Source organism: Ovis aries, chromosome 3 (assembly GCF_016772045.2).
Source record: "Ovis aries strain OAR_USU_Benz2616 breed Rambouillet chromosome 3, ARS-UI_Ramb_v3.0, whole genome shotgun sequence".
NCBI lineage: Eukaryota > Metazoa > Chordata > Mammalia > Artiodactyla > Bovidae > Ovis > Ovis aries.
In genome coordinates, this window is record NC_056056.1 from 49,244,713 (window position 1) to 49,265,831 (window position 21,119).

The following is a 21,119-nucleotide window of genomic DNA, read 5'->3' on the forward strand; positions in this document are numbered from 1 at the left end:
ACATTCAGAAAATGAAGATCATGGGATCTGGTCCCATCACTTCTTGGGAAATAGATGGGGCAACAGTGGAAACAGTGGCAGACTTTATTTTGGGGGGCTTCAAAATCACTGCAGATGGTGATTGCAGCCATGAAATTAAAAGAAGCTTACTCCTTAGAAGGAAAGATATGACCATCCTAGATAGTATATTGAAAAGCAGAGATATTACTTTGCCAAAAAAGGTCCATCTAGTCAAGGCTATGGTTTTTCCAGTGGTCATGTATGGATGTGAGAGTTGAACTGTGAAGAAAGCTGAGCACTGAAGAATTGATGCTTTTGAACTGTGGTGTTGGAAAAGACTCTTGAGAGTCCCTTGGACTGCAAGGATATCCAACCAGTCCATCCTAAAGGAGTTCAGTCCTTGGTGTTCGTTGGAAGGACTGATGTTGAAGTTCAAACTCCATTACTTTAGCCACCTCGTGCGAAGAGTTGACTCATTGGAAAAGATTCTGATGCTGGGAGGGATTGGGGGCAGGAGGAGAAGGGGACAACAGAGGATGAGATGGCTGGATGGCATCACAACTCAATGGACATGAGTCTGAGTGAACTCCGGGAGTTGGTGATGGACAGGGAGCCCTGGTGTGCTGTGATTTATGGGTTCGCAAAGAGCCAGACATAACCGAGCGGCTTAACTGAACTGAAATAGAACTTCAGTATGTCCTGAATTCACAATGCTGAAAACTGAATACTAATTTGAATGTTAAACATTTGTAATAATTTCTGTAATTCATTATGATGACAAATTTCAAAATTCACTAGAGAAGCAAAAGTTTTACCTATTTGAAACCTAGTCTGCGTGTCATTTTTATGAATTTATCAGACATTACAGATTCTTTTGCAAATTGTTCATTCATTTCTTCTCTCCATTCATTACTGGCAGTTTCATAAATCAGTGATGCTTTTCATAGTCTATATATATATATATATATAATAGTCTGTTTTAATATAAACAATTGTTGGAATCAATCAATGTCCATTTCAGGAAGCTTCTTGTCTGAATCCAAAGGCACAGCTGTGTCTGTACCCTGCTCAGGAGCCTGAGGGTCCGGGTTGTCTCCTTTTCCATCCACTGGTCCATTCTGCTCTGCAATTGTTTGCTCCTGTTTTGGAGGTTCCACTTTGGGTTTGGGCTTTGAAATTATAGGGCTGCAGATACTCATCAGCTCTTTAATTTTAGCTTCAATCTCTTTTGCCTTGACAACTGGATCCATGGTCAGACACTGCTTGTTCTGCAGATTCAGCTTGTTATTCATCCACTCCATGGCCTCATTCGTGCTTTTTTCCACTTTTAGCTTGTCAGCAGCACCCAAATGATCATACTGGTCCTCCTTGTTTTTGAAAGAGCTGATTACTTTCATATACTGTTGAATTTGTTTCCCTAGATCATCAAATAATTTTGGTCTTTCTTCAGATTCCTGGAATCGCATCTTAATAGGCTGACCTAGATTTTTTAGTTCAGCCAATTTATCAATGTAAACTTGTTTTGGCTGGTCTTCTCCATCCTCATACAACCAATTTTCAGTATCTTCTAGTTTCAAGGTAAAATTGTTACGGTCATCTTCACTCACAAACTTCTCATATTCACCACTCAGCTTGTCTCTCATTTTGTACACACATTCTTCTACTGCTTTCTTAGCATCATCCCTCTCTTTCTCTAGTTTATCCTGCATGATCATCTTACCCTCATTTTCAATGTATAAGTTGAGCATCTCTCTGTTTATCTGTCATAAGAGTTGATTCTCAATTGGCAGGTCCACAGTATTGCTCTTCACTTTTGCCTTCTTGGCTTGAGGTGGTTGGTCCATCTTTTTGTCTTTTGATCCAGCTTGAGAGGTCTCCATTTCTTCAGACTCCACCCTATTTTCTGCTGGTGTCTGCTGCTGTTGCTCTTCAACATGTGGCTCCTCCTGGTCCAATTGCATCTTCTCTTCCTCTTTTGCATTCTGATCTGTTTCCATCGGTTCCTCATTTTCCTCAAACTTGTGCACTTCCACTAGAGATGCACTGGACACACTGAAAATGCCATGGACATTTACTCAAACCTTGACTTTCACTTTTGAACTGGAGCCATCAGACTGAGGAGTGACTTTCTGAACTGAGAACTGAGCTATAGCAGGATCTGGATAAGGTAAATCTTGAGGAGAGCTATAATAAGCCTCAAGAGTGAAAGGTTCCTTTCTATAAAATGTGAGTACTTTAGAGAACGGAGCAGCATGATTTTTTGAAAAGACTTCACAGTCACTTGACCCTTCTTCAGCTGGAGAATTCCATCTCAGAGATATTGGATATGGCACTACATCAGTGATAAAAGATTCTCTGACTTTGAAAGCAGGCGATAAGATTGCACACTGCAATGCACAGCCTTGAGTAACAGCTTCATCGGCATTTAGTGTTGTACTAATTTCTTTACCAAAAAATTTGCTGATCTTCTCTTTCACTGCAGGGATTCGTGTTGCACCACCAACTATCTCCACTGCATAAATATCTTCTTTCTTTAAGTTTGCCTGTTTCAAAACACTACGAAGTGGTGGCTCCACTCTGGCTAAGAGATCATCACACATCTCCAGAAATTTGCCTCTATTCATAGTTCCAGAAACATCAACATCATTCATAAAACATTCGATGCTCAAAGGAAGGTCTGAAGCACTTGCGCTCATCAATTTCTTGAGTTTCTCACACTCCTGAGACAGTTGTAATAATGCACGGATTTTGGACTTTATGTCTAGCTTGTATTTCTTTCCAAATTCTTCACAAAAATGATTTACTAGTACCTTATCAAATTTTCTGCCTCCCAGTGTTGTGTCAAATGCAGTGACCAGAACTTTATGTTTTCCTCTATTAAATGCACATACAGAAACTTGATAAGAAGAATCCCCCATGTCTACAAAAACTACATTTCTTGGTTTCTCTTCTAAGGCAGGAAGATCTTGTTTATAGATTCCATATGCAAGAGCAACTGCAGTAGTTTCATTCATTAATCACAGACAATTGAGACCAGCAGTCTGTGTTGCATCCATCACTGATCGTCTTTCTGCATCAGTATAGAAACAAGGAACCGAAACAACACAGTCCACAACAGGCTTCTTAAGAACACTTTCTGCTGTCTCCTTCAGTTTGGATAAAATCATGGCAGTCACCTGCTCCGTGGTAAAACTATGTTCCTCCTCCATGTATTTCACTTTATACCTGTTAACCCAGTGGGCAACTGCACAATATCATATGCAAGTTTGGATTTTTCTGCCTCCATAAATGGATCAGAGAATGCTCGGCCATGGAATCTTTTAATCCTTGGACTGTGTTCTTTGCATTGGAAATTACCTGGCTTTTAGCTGCTGCTCCAATTGAGCGATTCTTAGGTCCAAAAGAAATGCAAGCTGGCGTGCAGCAGTCACTGTGCTCATTAGCTATCATTTCGATGCCGCCGGCGTGGGCTACAGTGACGCAGCAGCTCTGGTCTATGCCCAGATGGTAGGTGTTGAAAAAGGGCATCAGAGGGCAGACACAGTGAAACCATACTCACAGAAAACTAGTCAATCTAATCACACTAGGACCACAGCCTTGTCTAACTCAATGAAACCAAGCCATGCCTGCGGGGCAACTCAAGATGGGTGGGTCATGGTGGAGAGATCTGACAGAATGTGGTCCACTGGAGAAGGGAATGGCAAGCCACTTCAGTATTCTTGCCTTGAGAACCCCATGAACAGTATGAAAAGGCAAAATGATAGGATACCAAAGAGGAACTCCCCAGGTCATTAGGTGCCCAATATACTACTGGAGTTCAGTAGAGAAATCATGCTAAAGCTGAAGCTCCAGTACTTTGGCCACCTCATGCGAAGAGTTGACTCATTGGAAAAGACTCTGATGCTGGGAGGGGTTGGGGGCAGGAGGAGAAGGGGACAACAGTGGATGAGATGGCTGGATGGCATCATGGACTAGATGGACATGCGTCTGAGTGAACTCCGGGAGATGGTGATGGACAGGGAGGCCTGGCGTGCTGCGATTCATGGGGTCGCAAAGAGTCCGACACGACTGAGCGACTGAACTGAACTGAACTTAACTGATGCCCATCACCGATGTGGCGCCGGCTACAGCTCAGGCTCCAGCCCAAGTCCCGCCGGCAAGACAAGACACGGACCCCGGCGGGGATGGTGCACAGAAAGCTGGCTGCGCGGGATGGGGGGACCTGGGATAGTGGGGGACGTGCGAAGATCCACGCGAGTGCCTAGGGTCTTGGAAAGAGGGCCGTGCTGAGGGCACTGCTCAGGCCGGCTCCAGCTCAGTGGCCGCACAGTAGGTGCCAGTATTTCCATAGTCTAAGATAACTATTCTTTGTGCTTTTTGATCTTTGTACCACATAAGTCTATTAAAAGTTCAAAAAATAAAATTTAAATATAAATAAATTTTAAAATAAAATAATGAGTATTAGCTGTTTCCTGGCTTCCCTCATAGCTTAGTTGATAAAGAATCCACCTGCAATGCAGAGACCCCATATTTGACCCCTGGGTCAGGAAGATCCCTTGGAGAAGGGATAGGCTACCCACTTCAGTAGTCTTGGGCTTCCCTGTGGCACAGCTGGTAAAGACCCTGCCTGCAATGTGGGAAACCTAGGTTCAATTCCTGGGTTGGGAAGATCACCTGGAGAAGGGAAAGTCTACCCACTCCAGTATTCTTGCCTGGAGAATTCTGTTTTCTTATGGGACTCAGATTATTCTAATTTTCATTTATCTTTTAATTAAAATAAAGCTATTATTTTAAAATTTTATGGAAAGTATTAACTTTTTCTTAATGTTTTTGATGCATCTAGAATGACACCACATAAATTGTTTAACTGGAGAAAATTTTTCTTAAAATTTAAACTATTAATATATATATTAACAGACAATTCAAAAATATTTTAAATCTAAAGACCTCAGTATGCTTATTCTATGTAAACAATAAAATATTACCAATATGTTATCAATTGCATTCCTCTTTCTTAAACCCCAAAGTAGATACTCCTGAAATTATTTATTTTTATATTTTCACTCCTAAACATTCATTGTTTAGTTTTATTATATATGTATACAACATGGAGAATTACTACTCAAAGGTGTTCTAAACTAAATGTCACAGTCTGGGGTTTTTTAGAGCATCTGGGTAATACTAATTTGAAATCTAAACTTACCTTGCAGACCCTGTCTCCTGTTTCTCTAATGGTCATTAAAATTCAAGATACATTTTAGGGTCTGGTTTTTATTTTGGTTTCTGCTTTCTATTTTCTTTAGTTTTCTTTCCTTTTATTTTTGCTCTGAACTATATGGATTTCAATTTATTAGGCTAGAAATTAATTAGTTGTTTATAACACCTAGTTTAGAATGTTGACTTTCACTTCATGGTACTTTTATTCACTGCAATCTATCTTTGAAGCAGAAAGGCAACCCCCCTTTCCCCAACTCTCAGCCTTCAGGGAAAGTCAGTCAGAGAATTAGAAAAGTCTAGTTAATGCCATGGCTATAAGAAAGGTCTGGTGCAGATTCAGTGAATGACACAGCAAAGAGTGGAAAGCCAATTGCTTTACACAGCATCTATACTGGAAAATACCTCCCTTTTGTAGATAAGCAATGGCACAGAAGTGGAGCTCAGTTCAGTTAGTTGCTAAGTAGTGTCAGACTCTGCAACCCCATGAACTGCAGCACTTCAGGCTTACCTATCCATAGCCAACTCCTGGAGCTTACTCAAACTCATGTCCATCGAGTTGGTATTGCCATCCAACCATCTCACTCTTTTCTCACTCTTTTTTGTCCTCTTCTCCTGCCTTCAATTTTTCCTAGCATCGGGATCTATGCAAACGAGTTAGTTCTTCAAGCCAGGTGGCCAAAGTATTGGAGTTTCAGTTTCAGCATTAGTCCTTCCAATGAAAATTCAGGATTGATTTCCTTTAGGATGGACTGGTTTGATCCCCTTGCCATCCAAGGGACTCTCAAGAGTCTTCTCCAACACCACAGTTCAAAAGCATCAATACTTTGGTGCTCAGCTTTCTTTATAGTCCAACTCTCACATCCATACATGACTACTGGAAAAAACATAGCTTTGACTAGATGGACCTTTGTTGGTAAACTAATATCTCTGCTGTTTAATATGTCATCTAGGTCATAATAGCTTTTCTTCCAAGGAGCAAGTGTCTTGTGATTTCATGACTGCAGTCACCATCTGCAATGATTTTGGGAGCCCCCCAAAATACAGTCTTTCACTGGTTCCATTGTTTCCCCATTTATTTGCCATGAAGAAATGAGACCAGATGCCATGATCTTAGTTTTCTAAATATTGAGTTTTAAATCAATGTTCTCACTCTCCTCTTTCACTATTATCAAAAAGCTCTTTAATTAATCTTCACTTTCTGCCATAAGGCTGGTGTCATCTGCATATCTGAGGTTATTGATATTTCTCCTGGCAATTTTGATTCCAGCTTGTGTTTCATCCAGCCCCCATTTTACATGACATACTCTGCATATAAGTTACATAAACAAGGTGACAGTATGTAGCCTTGATGTACTCATTTCCCTGTTTGTAATCAGTGGAGCTCAGTGGAGGGCAAAGATGTGTATGGAGGTTCCAGTTAGCATGACCTTAACTAAATTGAATGGCTTCATCAGTGCAGAAGAAATTTATCTTGGGATGAAAAATTGTCTTGCCTACTTCAGTGTTTGATTTCCTCAGTAGAAAAGTTAAAGTGGCATGGGAATATCAGGGTCTTATTTTTTCTAATCATATATTCAGTGGTTTAAGTTTAAGTGAAGTCGCTCAGTCATGTCCAACTCTTTGTGACCCCGTGGACTGGAGCCTACAAGGCTCCTCCGTCCATGGGATTCTCCAGGCATGAATACTGTAGTGGGCTGCCATTTCCTTCTCCAGGGGTTCTTCAGGACCCAGGGATCGAACCCAGGTCTCCTGCATTGGAGGCAGGCGCTTTAACCTCTGAGCTACCAGGGAGGCCAGTGGAGAGCTAGTAAATTAAAGCTGGATAGGAGAAAATAGATAAAATATAAAGCCAGCTGTGTTTAAACATTTTAATATAATAGTGTGAATCAATTTTCAGGATACATCATTATCATTCAGTTCAGTTCAGTTCAGTTCCATCCAGTCACTCAGTCGTGTCTGACTCTTTGCGACCCCATGAATCGCACCAGGCCAAGCCTCCCTGTCCATCACCAACTCCCAGAGTTCACTCAGACTCACATCCATCGAGTTGGTGATGCCATCCAGCCATCTCATCCTCTGTCATCCTCTTTCCCTCCTGCCCCCAATCCCTCCCAGCATTAGAGTCTTTTCCAATGAGTCAACTCTTCCCATGAGGTGGCCAAAGTACTGGAGTTTCAGCTTTAGCATCATTCCTTCCAAAAGAACACCCAGGGCTGATCTCCTTTAAAATGGACAGATTGGATCTCCTTGCAGTCCAAGGGACTCTCAAGAGTCTTAAAAAATTGATATAATTTAAGGTCATATTTAAAAATCTGCATCAAAATAGATATATGTATATTGCTTTATTTAAAAAAAAAGGATTAAGCATAAAAAAAGATCATTATCAAAACTGAGTATCCTGAAAGCATTTTTTGATGTAACTTTTCAGTTATCACATAAGTATTACTCTGTAAGAATTTTAGGAACTATCAGTTCAGTTCAATTGCTCAGTCATGTCTGACTCTTTGCGACATCGTGAATTGCAGCACTCCAGGCCTCTCTGTCCATCACCAACTCTTGGAGTTCACTACATCCATCAAGTCAGTGATGCCATCCAGTCATCTGATCCTCTGTCGTCCCCATCTCTGCCTGCCCCCTATACCTCCCAGCATCAGGGTCTTTTCCAATGAGTCAACTCTTCGCATGAGGTGGCCAAAGTGCTGGAGTTTCAGCTTTAGCATCATTCCTTCCAAAAGAAATCCCAGGGTTGATCTCCTTCAGAATGGACTGGTTGGATCTCCTTGCAGTCCAAGGGACTCTTAAGAGTCTTCTCCAACACCACACTTCAAAAACATCAATTCTTTGGTGCTCAGCTTTCTTCACAGTCCAACTCTCACATCCATACATGACCACTGGAAAAACCATAGCCTTGACTAGACGGACCTTTGTTGGCAACGTAATGTCTCTGCTTTTCAATATGCTATGTAGGTTGGTCATAACTTTCCTTCCAAGGAGCAAGCATCTTAATTTCAGGGCTGAAGTCACCATTTTCAGTGATTTTGGAGCCCCCCCGAAAATAAAGTCTGACTCTGTTTTCACAAGTTCCCCATCTTTTTCCCATGAAGTGATGGGACCGGATGCCATGATCATCATTTTCTGAATGTTGAGCTTTAAGTCAACTTTTTCACTCTCCACTTTCACTTTCATCAAGACTCTTTTTAGTTCCTCTTCACTTTCTGACATAAGTGTGTCATCTGCATATCTGAGGCTATTGATATTTCTGCATATCTGAGGTTATTGTTATTTCTCCCAGCAATCTTGATTCCAGCTTGTGTTTCTTCCAGCCCAGCATTTCTCATGATGTACTCTGCATAGAAGTTAAATAAGCAGGGTTACAATATACAGCCTTGACGTAATCCTTTTCCTATTTGGAAGCAGTCTGTTGTTCCAGGTCTAGTTCTAACTCTTGCTTCTTGACCTGCATATAGATTTCTCAAGAGGCAAGTCAGGTGGTCTGGTATTCCCATCTCTTGAAGATTCTCCACAGTTTATTGTGGTCCACCCAGTCAAAGGCTTTGGCATAGTCAATAAAGCAGAAATAGATGTTTTCCTGGAACTCTCTTGCCTTTTCCATGATCCAGCAGATGTTGGCAATTTGATCTCTGGTTCCTCTGCCTTTTCTAAAATCAGCTTGAACATCTGGAAGTTCATGATTCATGTATTGCTGAAACCTGGCTTGGAAAATTTTGAGCATGAGTTTACTAGTGTGTGAGATGAGTGTAACTGTGCGGTAGTTTGAGCATTATTTGGCATTGCCTTTCTTTGGTATGTCTTTAGGAACTATAGATGTCTGTAATAATAAAATAATCACCATTCTGTGGTAACTGCTGTTAATTTCATACATACATGTATTTATATAAAATTTAAATGTATATTCAGAAAAAATATTTATTGCTCTGACTTCACATTTTGCCAGCTTTACTTATATCAGACGAATGTGGAACTAAATTTAGGAAATAGCTTTTTGAGGCCTTGGATGTAAATGGAAGAATCTTCATCTAACAGCTAGGTCATATTAAAAATACGGAAAAGCAAAAATAAAGAAAAAACATCCCTATTATTTACTCTACAAGAATAGGATTTGATAGACTAAAACCTGAGGTAGCACTGGAAAAAGAAAATAAACAATCTTAGGATAATCTGCAGTCTTAGAATGACACACAAAGAAAACATTGCCTGTGGCAAGGAATTACTAAAGGACTTTAGGGCAGTGGTTTCTAATACTCAGTTTCAGGTTGTTTCTTATGGTACATTCAATCCTTGTTATCTCAGCGCCACTAATAAATAATTCATTCAACATGTATTTATTGATCATCAATGATATACTCAACTTATATTAGCTATAAAATGATAAGCAAAAGTACATGAAAGCCCTGCTTTCATGGTTTCATTCTAATATGAGACTGACATTAACCATAGTATTATCCAAACAAACAATAAGCCCCAGCAATATTGCAAAGTGGTGGTGATTTAGTTGCTAAATCATGTCTGACTCTTGGGACCCCATGGACTGTAGCCCGCCAGGCTCCTCTGTCTATGGGATTTTCCAGGCAAGAATACTGGAGTGGATTGCCATTTCCTTCTCCAGGGGATCGTCCCAACCATGAAAGCGAACCCAGTAATCGAAGTCCTGCATTGCACGTAGATTCTTTACCAACTGAGCTACGAGGAAAACCCTATATTGTAATGGGAAGACAGAATAGCTCTGAGACCATGTGACAGACGATTTGATCTATAGTGAATTAGCACACTAAAATGGACCAGAATGGGTGAATTTAACTCAGATGACCATTATATCTACTACTGTGGGCAGGAATCCCTTAGAAGAAACAGAGCAGCCATCATGGTCAACAAAAGAGTTCAAAATGCAGTACTTGGATGCAATTTATTAAACGACAGAATGATCTCTGTTCATTTCCAAAGCAAACCATTCAATATCACGGAAATCCAAGTCTAGGCCCCAAACAGTAGTGCTGAAGAAGCTGACGTTGAACGGTTCTATGAAGACCTACAAGACAGAGGATGAGATGGCTGGATGGCATCACTGACTCGATGGATGTGAATCTGAATGAACTTCAGGAGTTGGTGATGGACAGGAAGGCCTGGCGTGCTGGGATTCATGGGGTCATAAAGAGTCAGACATGACTGAGTGACTGAACTGAACTTAACAAGACCTTTTAAAATTAACACCCAAACAAAGATTTCCTTTTCATTTTAGGGGACTGGAATGCAAAAGTAGGAAGTCAAGAAACACCTGGAGGAACAGACAAATTTGGCCTTGGAATACAGAATGAAGCAAGGCAAAGGCTAATAGAATTTTGCAAAGAGAACACACTGGTCATAGCAAACACCCTCTTCCAACAACACAAGAGAATACTCTACACATGGACATCACCAGATGGTCAACACCGAAATCACATTGATTATATTCTTTGCAGCCAAAGATGGAGAAGCTCTTTACAGTCAGCAAAAACAAGACCATGAGATGACTGTGGCTCAGATCATGAGCTCCTTATTGCCAATACAGACTTCAATTGAAGAAAGTGGGAAAACCACTAGACCATTCAGGTATGACCTAAATCAATACCTTATGCTTATACAGTGGAAGTGAGAAATAGATTTCAGGGACTAGATCTGATACACAGAGTGCCTGATGAACTATGGATGGAGGTTCATGACATTCTACACGAAGACAGGGATCAAGACCATCCCCATTGAAAAGAAATGCAAAAAGAAAAATGGCTGTCTGAGAAGGCCTAACAAATAGCTGTGAAAATAAGAGAAGAGAAAAGCAAAGCAGAAAAGAAAAGATACAAGCATCTGAATGCAGAGTTCCAAAGAATAGCAAGAAGAGATGAGAAAGCTTTCCTCAGCAATCAATGCAAAGAAATAGAGGAAAAGAACAGAATGAAAAAGACTAGATATCTCTTCAAGAAAATTAGAGATATCAAGAGAACATTTCATGCAAAGATGGGCTCAATAAAGGACACAAATGGTATGGACCTAAGAGAAGAAGACATTAACAAGAGGTGACAAGTATACACAGAAGAATTGTACAAAAAGATCTTCATGACCAAGTTGATCACGGTGGTGTGGTCACTCACCTAGAGCCAGACATCCTGGAATGTGAAGTTAAGTGGGCCTTAGAAAGCATCACTATGAACAAAGTTAGTAGAGGTAAAGGAATTCCAGTGGAGCTGTTTCAAATCCTGAAAGATGATGCTGTGAAAGTGGTGCACTCAATATGCCAAAAAAATTGGAAAACTCAGCAGTGGCCACAGGACTGGAAAAGGTCAGTTTTCATTCCAATCCTAAAGAAAGGCAATGCCAAAGAATACTAAAACTACTGCACAATTGCACTCATCTCACACGCTAGTAAATTAATGCTCAAAATTCTCCAAGCCAGGCTTCAGCAATACATGAAGTGTGAACTTCCAGATGTTCAAGCAGGTTTTAGAAAAGGCAGAGGAACCAGAGATCAAATTGCCAACATCCGCTGGATCATCGAGAAAGCAATAGAGTTCCAGAAAAACATCTATTTCTGCTTTATTGACTATGTCAAAGTCTTTGAATGTATGGATCAGAATAAACTGTGGAGAATTCTTCAAGAGATGCGAATACCAGACCACTTGACTTGCCTCTTTAAAAACCTATATGCAGGTCAAGAAGCAGCAGGTAGAACTACACCTGGAACAACAGACTATTTCCAAATAGGAAAATACGACAAGGCTGTATATTGTCACCCTGCTTATTTAACTTTTATGCAGAGTTCATCATGAGAACGCTGGGCTGGAAGAAGCACAAACTGGAATCATGATTGCCAGGAGAAATATCAGTAACCTCAGATATGCAGATGACACCACCCTTATGTCAGAAATTGAAGAGGAACTAAAAAGCCTCTTGATGAAAGTGAAAGAGGAGAGTAAAAACGTTGGCTGAAAGAACAACATTCAGAAAATGAAGATCATGGCATCCGGTCCCATCACTTCATGGGAAATAGATGGGGAAACAGTGGAAACAGCATTAGACTTTACCACATAATTGCACTCATCTCACATGCTAGTAAAGTAATGCTCAAAATTCTACAAGCCAGGCTTCAGCAATACGTGAACCGTGAACTTCCAGATGTTCAAGCTGTTTTTAGAAAAGGCAGAGGAACCAGAGATCAAATTGCCGAAATCTGCTGGATCATGGTAAAAGCAAGAGAGTTCCAGAAAAATATCTATTTCTGCTCTATTGACTATGCCAAAGCCTTTGACTGTATGGAACACAATCAACTGTGGAAAATTCTGAGAGAGATGGGAATACCAGACCACCAGACGACCAAGTGACTGAACCAAACTGGTACTAAGTGCCCTTTTAGAATCCAAAGTCTTGGGGGAAAGTAATTGTTCACTTGAATATTTCGACAATGCAGTGTAAATTTGTGTTCAAAACCAGCATGAATGAAGGAGGTAGGTTTTCCATTCCTCACAGCATATATGGCCACTATCCTTTATTACTTTTATCTCTGATTTTAATTCCTAGACCCACTGAACTGATTTTTCTCCTTTAACTGTCCCTCTTATCATTTCATCTCTACATTTGCCCCTTTTTTGTTTAAGAACAATACACTCTTTTTACTATTCCCTCCACACCAGCAAAACATACAATTTTTTATAAGAAGAGTCTAGAGTTATTTTAGTTTGCTCTATTAGAACCATAAATCTCCAATCTAATAATTTACAGTTTTATTGTGAGTAATTCTGTAAATTGATGTTTCTGCTGGTGACAGAGAAAAGGAAAAAATCTACCTGATGTAATAAAATATAGAAAAGTAAGGTAATTGTGAATTTCTTTTGGCTAAAAATTTCTAGAGATAGAAGAATAGGAATCTTTTTTTTTTTTTTTCTGCTCCATATAAACTCTCTAAGATATTCAATTATGTTTATATACTTGATCTGGATGTCTTTTGATTATAATCAGATATAGAAAAAATGTAGTAAAATATACATCTGACAGACTACAATATCATTTATAATTATAGGTGAGATCACCAAATTAATTTTCAAACTGGACATTTTTAAAATTAAAAGGGAACAATGTTGTTCAGTCACTAAGACGTGTCCAGCTCTTTGTGGCCCCATGAAGTGCAGCACTCCAGCCTTCTCTATCCTTCACTATCTCCCAGGCCTTGTTCAAGTTCATGTCCATTGACTCAGTGATGCCATCCTGCCATCTCATCCTCTGTCATCCTTTCCACCTCCTGCCCTCAATCTATCCCAGCATCAGGGTTTTTTCCAATGAGTCAGCTTTTCACATCAATTGGTCAAAGTTTCGGAGCTTCAGCTTCAGCATTAGTACCTCCAAGGGATATTCAAGAGTTGATTTCTTTTAGGATTCACTGGTTGGATCTCCTTGCAGTCCAAGGGACTCTCAAGAGTCTTTCCAGGACCACAATTCAAAAGCAAGTATTCTTCAATGCTTAGCCTTGTTTATGATTGAACTCTTACATCCGTACACGACTACTGGAAAAACAATAGCTTTGATTAGATGGACCTTTATCAACGAAGTGAAGTCTTTGATTTTTAATGTGCTGTCTAGATTTGTCATTGCTTTTCTTCTAAGGAGAAAGCCTCTTTTAATTTCATGGCTGCAGTTTCAGTCTGCAGTGATTTGGGAGCCCAGTAAAATAAAATTTGTCATGTTTCCAATGACAATTTGATTTCTGGTTTCTGGGTCTTTCTTGAATCTAGCTTGTACGTTTGGAACTTCTTGGTTCAGGTACTGTTGAAGCCTAGCTTGAAAGCATTTGAGCATTATTTTGCTACCATGTGAAATGAGTCCAATTGTGTGGTAGTTTGAACATTCTTTGACTTTGTCCTTCTTTGGATTGGAATGAAAACTGACCTTTTCTGGTTCTGTGGCAACTGCTAAGTTTTCCAATGTTGCTGGAATATTGAGTGCAGCACTTTAAAAACACCATCTTTTAGGATTTGAAATAGCTCAGCTGGAATTCCATAACCTCCACTAGTTTTGCTCATAGTAACGCTTCTTAAGGCTCACTAGACTTCACACTCCAAGATATCTGGCTCTAAGTGAGTGACCACAACACCATGGTTATCCAGGCCATTAAGACCTTTTTTGTATAGTTCTTCTGGGCATATTTGCCACCTCTTATTAATCTCTTATTCTGTTAAGTCCTTGCTGTTTCTGCCCTTTATTGTGCCCATCTTTGCATGAAATATTCCCTTGGTATCTCTAATTTTCTTGGAAAGATCTCTAGTATTTCTCATTCTATTGTTTTCTTTTATTTCTTTGCATTGATTACTGAGGAAGGGTTTCTTATCTCTCCTTGCTATTCTCCAAAACTCTGCCTTCAAATGGGTATAACTTTCCTTTTTCCCTTGCCTTTCACTTCTCTTCTTTTCTCAGTTATTTGTAACGCCTCCTCAGACAACCATTTTGCTGTTTTTCATTTCTTTTTCTTTGGGATAATTTTTATCACCACCTCCTGTACAATATTATGAACCTCTGTAGATATTTTCTTCAAGCCTTCTGTCTATTAGATCTAAACACTTGAATCTATTTGGCACCTCTATAATCATAAGGGATTTGATTTAGGTCTTACTTGAATGGTATTTCTGCTTTATTGACTATGCCAAAGCCTTTGACTGAGTGGATCACAATAAACTGTGGAAAATTCTGAGATAGATGGGAATACCAGACCACCTGACCTGCCTCTTGAGAAATCTGTATGCAGGTCAGGAAGCAACAGTTAGAACTGGACATGGAACAACAGACTGGTTCCAAATAGGAAATGGAGTACGTCAAGGCTGTGTATTGTCACCTTGCTTATTTAACTTATATGCAGAATATATCATGAGAAACGCTATACTGGAAGAAACACAAGCTGGAATCAAGATTGCCGGGAGAAATATCAATAACCTCAGATATGCAGATGACACCACCCTTATGGCAGAAACTGAAGAGGAGCTAAAAAGCCTCTTGATGAAAGTGAAAGAGGAGAGCGAAAAAGTTGGCTTAAAGCTTAACATTCAGAAAACGAAGATCATGGCATCCAGTCCCATCACTTCATGGGAAATAGTTGGGGAAACAGTGGAAACAGTGTCAGACTTTAATTTTTTGGGCTCCAAAATCACTGCAGAGGGTGACTGTAGCCATGAAATTAAAAGATGCTTACTCCTTGGAAGAAAAGTTATGATCAACCTGGATAGCATATTCAAAAGCAGAGACATTACTTTGCCAACAAAGGGCTGTCTAGTCAAGGCTATGGTTTTTCCAATACTCATGTATATATGTGAGAGTTGGACTGTGAAGAAGGCTGAGCACTGAAGAATTGATGCTTTTGAAGTGTGGTGTTGGAGAAGACTCTTGAGAGTCCCTTGGACTGCAAGGAGATCCAACCAGTCCATTCTGAAGGAGATCAACCCTGGGATTTCTTTGGAAGGAATGATGCTAAAGCTGAAACTTCAGTACTCCACCTCATGAGAAGAGTTGACTCATTGGAAAAACCCTGATGCTGGGAGGGGTTGGGGGCAGGAGGAGAAGGGGACAACAGAGGATGAAATGTCTGGATGGCATTACTGACTTGATGGACATGAATCTGAGTGAACTCCGGGAGGTGGTGATGGACAGAGAGGCCTGGTGTGCTGCGATTCATGGGGTCACAAAGAGTCGGACACTACTGAGTGACTGAACTAAACTGAACTGAATGGTCTATCTGTTTTCCCTACTTCACTCAATTTGCCTGAATTTTGCAATAGGCAGCTCATGATCTAAGCCACAGTCAGCTCCAGGTCTTGTTTTTGCTGACTCTGTAGAGCTTCTCCAACTTTGGATGCAAAGAATATAATCAATCTGATTTCTGGTTAACCATCTGGTGATGTCCATGTGCTGAGTGGTCTCTTATTTTGAGAGGAAAAGGTTGCTTGTTATGACACAGTGTGTTCAGGATCGGGGGGACATATGTATACCTGTGTGGCAAATTATGTTGTTACTGTTGTTCAGTCACTCAGTCCTGTCTGACTCTGTGACCCTATGAACTGCAGCATGCCAGGCTTCCCTGTCCATCACCACCCCCCAGAACTTGCTCAAACTCATGTCCATGGAGTCAGTGATGCCATCCAACCATCTCATCCTCTGTCGACCCCTTCTCCTCCTGCCTTCAATGTTTCCCAGCATCAGGGTCTTTTCTAATGAGCCAGCTCTTCACATCAGATGGCCAAAGTATTGAAGATTCAGCTTTAGCATCAGTCCTTCCAATGTGTATTCAGGACTGATTTTCTTTAGGATTGATCTCCTTGCAGTTGATGTATTGCAAAACTATTGCAATATTGTAAAATAATTATTCTCCAATCCAAATAATTAAATTGATTAAAAAATAAAAGAAGATCATAAGGAGTCAGACTGGCCTGAATAAAGTGAATTCTATTGAGTTACAATGTTGTGACAGACTTTTTAAATTAAAATAATTTTACTCAAGGTAATTCAATATTTTTAAAGAAATTCTATATTTATGATATGTTACTTGGGAAATTCTAAGTATAAAAGGAAGAAATTTCAATTGTTCTAAAGGCAATTAAAATAAGTTGCTTATAACATAACTTATTCTAAATGTATTTCAAATTATTTGCACAGAGAACTTGCCCTCTTTCAGATGATTTTATAATATCAGAGCCAAACATGACACATTCAGTTGAAAGGTTGATGTTTTAATTAACTATAGGTAGTTATACTAGTAAGCATTTTTCTCAATTTATCAGTGGTGCCTTGGGAACTTTTTGTATCTTTATATGACTTATAATTGAGGCTTTGTATTCCATGGGGGCAATTATGTTTCTTCATAACAAGGTTCCTTTTTAAATTTTTAACAAAATTACTATCAAAGACACTAATGGGATATTATCTTCTCTTTTTAAACTAGTTATGGGATTTCAATAGTGTATACTCCTTTGACTTTATCTTTTTTTTTTTTTTTCCACCGACAAGGAAAATAGTCAACCAATTATTTGCAGAGACATTTCTCTCTCTCCTTTTAAAAGTTGCCGATTTAGAATGTCCTCAAAATTTAGTTAAAGGACAATCTTCTTTAAGTTTGAATTGGTTCTCAAAATTGATTTATTTCCCTGCTCCCCTGCTTTTATTATTGCTCCCATTCCCTGAGCTCAAAAATTCTTTATAAATATTTTCATTTTAATTGCCTTAAAAAATCAAGTGTATAGGGTATTGCTTCTGGGACAAGACACTTGACTTCCTTGGATATATAAATTTCATTTTGAAATAACTCAATCAATATAAAATGGAGTTTATATCATCCCTGGAAATTAAAAAAGTCCTTCCACCTCTCTAAAATTTAAAGAAATATTTTCAAAAGAAAATAGGAAGGATGAATTGAGTACGATGGAGCACCAAAGGAAAGTCGAGTGGGTTGATAAGGAAAGGCACCCTATCTTCTCTCATAGTTCCATTATTCACCTGCATTCTATCAGAGCAAAAAGCAGAGATAAGGACAGACTAAAAGTTATGACCAACCTAGATAGCATATTCAAAAGCAGATACATTGCTTTGCTGAATAAGATCCATCTAGTCAAGGCTATGGTTTTACCAGTGGTCATCTATGGATGTGAGTGTTGGACTGTGAAGAAGGCTGAGCGCAGAAGAATTGATGCGTTTGAACTGTGGTGTTGGAGAAGACTCTTGAGAGTCCCTTGGACTGCAAGGAGATCCAACCAGTCCATTCTGAAGGAGATCAGCCCTGGGATTTCTTTGGAAGGAATGATGCTAAAGCTGAAACTCCAGTACTGTGGCCACCTCATGCCAAAGAGTTGACTCATTGGAAAAGACTCTGATGCTGGGAGGGATTGGGGGCAGGAGGAGAAGGGGACGACGGAGGCTGAGATGGCTGGATGGCATCGCTGACTCGATGGATGTGAGTCTGAGTGAACTCCAGGAGTTGGTGATGGATAGGGAGGCCTGTCGTGCTGCGATTCATGGGGTCGCAAAGAGTCGGGCACGACTTAGCGACTAAACTGAACTTTTAGTGTGCTCAGTGGGGAGAAGATCTTACGACAGACAGAATCCACAATTACTGACATAGCAAGTGACAGTCCTAACAATTGCCATACAGCTTGTTACTACCCACTTTACAAGATACCCTGTATTTCCCCTACATTACATCACCTTTGTCTGAAAAACCGGACTTCATTCTTCTTCTTCAAAACTAATACTTCACTTCGGTTCAGTCGCTCAATTGTGTCCGACTCTCTGGGAAACCATGAATCACAGCACGCCAGGCCTCCCTGTCCATCATCATTACCTGGAGTTGACTCAAACTCACGACCATTGAGTTGGTGATGTCATCCAGCCATGTCACCCTCTGTCAATCCCTTTTCCTCCTGCCCCCAATCCCTCCCAGATTCAAGGTCTTTTCCAATGAGTCAACTCTTCGCATGAGGTGGCCAAAGTACCTGAGTTTCAGCTTTAGCATCAGTACTTCCAAAGAACGGTCAGGGCTGATCTCCTTTAGAATGGACTATTTGCATCTCCTTAGAGTCCAAGGGACTCTCAAGAGTCTTCTCCAACAACACAGTTCAAAAGCATCAATTCTTTGGTGCTCAGCCTTCTTCATAGTCCAACTCTCAAACCCACACATGACCACTGGAAAAATCATAGCCTTGAGTAGATGGACATTTGTTGGCTAAGTAATGTCTCTGCTTTTCAATATGCTATCTAGGTTAGTCATAACTTGCCTTCCAAGGATTAAGTGTCTTTTAATTTCATGGCTGCAGTCACCATCTGCAGTGATTTTCAGTTCAATTCAGTTCAGTTGCTCAGTCGTGTCCGACTGTTTGTGACCCCATGAATCGCAGCACGCCAGGCCTCCCTATCCATCACCTTTTCCCAGAGTTCACTCAGACTCACGTCCATTGAGTCAGTGATCCCATCCAGCCATCTAATCCATGATCGTCCTGTCTCCTTCTGCCCCCAATCCCTCCCAGCATCAGAGTCTTTTCCAATGAGTCAAGTCTTCACATGAGGTGGTCAAAGTACTGGAGCTTCAGCCTGAGCATCATTCCTTCCAAAGAAATCCCAGGGTTGATCTCCTTCATAATGGACTGGTTGGATCTCCTTGCAGTCCAGGGGGTTCTCAAGAGTCTTCTCCAACACCACAATTCAAAATCATCAATTCTTCGGCACTAAGCCTTCTTCACAGTCCAACTCTCACATCCATACATGACTACTGGAAAAACCATAGCCTTGACTAGACAGACTTTAGTCAGCAAAGTAATGTTTCTGCTTTTGAATATACTATCTAGGTTGATCATAACTTTTCTTCCAAGGAGTAAGCGTCTTCTAATTTCATGGCTACAGTCACCATCTGCAGTGATTTTTGAGCCCAGAAAAATAAAGTCTGACATTGTTTCCACTGTTTCTTCATCTATTTCCCATGATGTGATGGGACCGGATGCCATGATCTTCGTTTTCTGAATGTTGAGCTTTAAGCCAACTTTTTTGCTCTCCTCTTTCACTTTCATCAAGAGGCTTTTTAGCTCCTCTTCACTTTCTGCCATAAGGGTGGTGTCATCTGCATATCTGAGGTTATTGATATTTCTCCCGGCAATCTTGATTCCAGCTTGTGCTTCTTCCAGACCAGCGTTTCTCATGATGTAATCTGCATATAAGTTAAATATGCAGGGTGACAATATACAGCCTTGACGTACTCCTTTTCCTATTTGGAACCAGTCTGTTGTTCCATGTCCAGTTCTAACTGTTGCTTCCTGACCTGCATACAGATTTCTCAAGAGGCAGGTCAGGTGGTCTGGTATTCCCATCTCTCAGAGTTTTCCACAGTTTATTGTGATCCACTCAGTCAAAGGCTTTGGCATAGTCAATAAAGCAGAAATAGATGTTTTTCTGGAACTTGTTTGCTTTTTCGATGATCCAGCAGATGTTGGCAATTTGATCTCTGGTTCCTTTGCCTTTTCTAAAACCAGCTTGAACATTTGGAAGTTCACGCTTCATGTATTGCTAAAGCCTGGCTTGGAGAATTTTGAGTGTTACTTTGCTAGCGTGTGAGATGAGAGCAATTGTGCAGTATTTTGAGCATTCTTTGGCATTGTCTTTCTTTGGGATTGGAATGAAAACTGACCTTTTCCAGTCTTGTGGCCACTGCTGAGTTTTCCAAATTTGCTGGCATAGTGACTGCAGCACTTTCACAGCATCATCTTTCAGGATTTGAAATAGCTCAACTGGAATTCCATCACCTCCACTAGCTTTGTTCCTAGTGATGCTTTCTAAGGCCCTCTTGACTTCACATTCCAGGATGTCTGGCGCTAGGTGAGTGATCACACCACCGTGAATATCTTGGTAGTGAAGATCTTTTTTTGTACAGTTCTTCTGTGTACTCTTACTGCCTCTTCTTAATATCTTCTGCTTCTGTTAGGTCCATACCATTTCTGTCCTTTATCGAGCCCATCTTTGCATGAAATATTCCCTTGGTATCTCTAATTTTCTTGAAGAGATCTCTAGTCTTTCCCATTCTGTTGTTTTCCTCTATTTCTTTGCATTGATTGCTGAAGAAGACTTTCTTATCTCTTCTTGCTATTCTTTGGAACTCTGCGTTCAGATGCTTATATCTTTCCTCTTCTCCTTTGCTTTTCGCTTCTCTTCTTTTCACAGCTATTTGTAAGGCCTCCCCAGATGGCCATTTTGCTTGTTTGCATTTCTTTTCCATGGGGATGGTCTTGATCCCTGGCTCCTGTACAATGTCATGAACCTCTATCCATAGTTCATCAGGCAGTCTGTGTATCAGATCTAGTCCCTGAAATCTATTTCTCACTTCCACTGTATAATCATAAGGG

General features: G+C 40.2%; 1 pseudogene; it reads right to left on the reverse strand.

The window, feature by feature from the left end:
- Nucleotides 1-965: 965 nt before the first annotated feature.
- LOC101121251 (heat shock 70 kDa protein 4-like) lies at nt 966-3,528 on the reverse strand (annotated as a pseudogene).
- Nucleotides 3,529-21,119: the final 17,591 nt, after the last annotated feature.